Source organism: Sturnira hondurensis, unplaced genomic scaffold (genome assembly GCF_014824575.4).
Source record: "Sturnira hondurensis isolate 20B ecotype Veracruz unplaced genomic scaffold, ASM1482457v3 Scaffold0009560, whole genome shotgun sequence".
NCBI lineage: Eukaryota > Metazoa > Chordata > Mammalia > Chiroptera > Phyllostomidae > Sturnira > Sturnira hondurensis.
This window is the reverse complement of record NW_028082191.1, coordinates 34,295-37,152: the sequence shown is the minus strand read 5'-3', so window position 1 is coordinate 37,152 and position 2,858 is coordinate 34,295.

Sequence of the window (2,858 nt, the reverse complement as noted above, 5' to 3'; positions counted from 1 at the left end):
GAGCTTACTTAAATGAGACTTAGGAGATTAGTCTGGGAAACTGAGACATCAATTCAGTCCATAAACCCTTCTATTTTCCAGTGAACTGTTAACTCATTATTATTAAAGGCTTATAAGTGATTATGATAACATCAATTTACAGAGGGTTTGCCCTCCACCATTATGGATTATCATACAGATTTTTAGAATGTAAACTTCTGAGATTATAGCACATTTTAGTGTGCCTTTATTCGTGCATAGTAAATGAGGAAGATGGGTGAACATTCCTTAGGCATTCCAGCAGTAGCATTTTTAACCCATCAATGTTTTCATTTGGTTCTCTTTCAATCCTTAAGAGTAGACATTAAAATAAAGCTAAATTTGTTTAATTTTTAAAAGCTATAATACAAATTCCATAGTAACTTAAAATCCAATAATGTGTAAATTCTCTCAGTTCCAAGGGCTATTTTTAGGTTTTTTGGGAAAATATAGCTTTTTTCCCTCTTTCTCAGTCTTCATATGCTCCATTTAAATGTGACTGTTTTGCCACATCCTTTTCTAGCCCATTCACTGTATTCAGTATCCAAGAATTGGAAAAGAATGAGGCTCCTTTCACTGGTGGAGGAAGAGAAGGGCTGTGGGGCGGGATCCCTGAGTTCTAGGTCCAAATACAAGACTAAGTGTGAGAGTTTGAGCAAGTTCCTGAGTTTCTTCTGGTCTCCATTTGCTTATCTATTTAGGGGAAAAAGAGAATGGATGCTTTTTCATGGTCCTCCTAATGTCACTGTTCTGTGATTCTCTAATGTTACAAGAATATTCTGCTCATTTTCATGAGGAAAGCTTTGACAATAAACCATGTAATGGGATTTGAAGGGAATATTTTCTCTGGCTTCCTGGGAATTTGGAAAATATGAGTCATATAACTATGCCCTCCACTTCCAAATCAGGAGTAAGGAAATAAATAGTGGAATGTGGGGCATGTGACTCTCAAAGCAAATTGAGTTTTCAAAGCCAGAAAGAGATGTTTTAAGGCTAAAAGTATTATTTCCACTTTTTGATTAGTTACATGAAAGAATAGCTATAAATATGACCAGTGGTTAATACTTTCATTACCAGTTAAGAATTATAACCATTTAACTTTAGTATTAAATTTAATTCTTTTTTATGACAAAATTTTTCTTCATGTAATAATCCAAATTACTGTTTCACATTTGCCTTCAGGATGAGACCACCTCCTATTTAGTGGACTGCCTGGCTCTGTCACAATGAAGGTTAAGATTAAGGTCTAGGCTTAATAACATTAGTTTTTTTTCTGTTCCAAAGTTACAAATACAAATTTAACCCTGTTGTCTTTATTAAAAAATCTGTGAAAGCTGTGCCAAAGAGTTTATAAAATCATTAGGAAAAGTAATTCACAGGTTGGCTATACTAACAATGGGGTGCAATGGTATCTCTGGTGAACCATGATAGCATGGTATCAAGTTTGGCCCGGAAACTGACTTGCCAGTATTGAGATGCCTAAAGCAGACATAGCACTATGCTAGCACCATGAGTAATTTCATAGTGCTCAAGAGTATCATTGGACCTGGAGCACTGCATGGTCAGTGACACAGAAACCATTGTTAGTGAACTATTGGTCCTCCTTCTGGTTCTTCAGACTTCATTTATAAATACTATTCTCTTCTGAGAAAAATGAAGAGATAAAAGAGGAGATAACATCTCTATTTCATTCTGTAGTACCTACGGCAGCCGTGCACATTCAATAAACTAAATTCTGAAATGAAAAGCCAAATTTCTTAAGCCCCCACCACCTTAGTACATTGATTTAAAAAAATGTCCCCACAATACATTCTGGAACCCTATCTCCTTTTTGTCTGGACCCTTCCCCCGTCCACATGCACAACATAGTGATACACCAAAGTAGGATATTTAGTAGGAAAAAACAATACTTACACATTCAAAATTTCAAAATTTTGATGATATTCTTTTTTATTTCACAATATGGGAATAATTCAAATTTTGAGTCTCAAAGACCAAAATATATTTAAACCAAATGTTCAGAAGATGAGCCAGGCCACCATTTTGGCAGCATGCTTCACATGGACAAGTGGATGTTGGAGAAAAATGCCCATGGTATGGATGAAGCTATAGCATACCCACAAATAGATTCATACATGGTTGTCTGATTTGCATGCATGAGTATAGTACATTCTCCATGCCACCAGTATGTGTATGCCTTTTTGAAAGTCAGTGCAGGATCCGTATTTGTGCAGGTCTTTAAAAGTCCTTACAAAATTCTACCATAATTTATCTGAGAGAGCCTTCAGGTTATAGATTCTTTATGCCACATTTACTTCCCAAAAGTCATATCTGAATTATAATTACAGCTATAAGGAGTTCCAGCATCACATAAGAGAATATGTTTGTTAATTATTTGAATGTCAATTAGCTGGCTATGAGTATATCTGACTAAACATATCCACATGCTTGATGCCTGGAATTTTGAATTGGGAACCTTTAGCAGCAATAGCAACTTTAGACCAAATGACAAGATAAACAAAACCAGATGATGTCCCAGAAAGAATTGTGCTGTCCTGCTTTCCAAAGCAAATGCTTCCCTAATCTGCACCAAACAGTGACAGCCTGACCCACTCTTGCCTGGGGGCCCACTTTTCCCACTAATGCTGAATTGTTAGAAACCCAAACAACATTCAGTGCCAAGAGGGAAAATGCCTGAATCTGAAGAGGAAGCAAAAGATATTGTACCAGGGAAAGGGGACAGAAATGGACAATAAGTTCCCAGAGTATATCTCTCTGTCAACAAGCATGTAGAGTCTTTATTACTAGAATATGCAGAATCCTGTGGGAATTGCTGCATC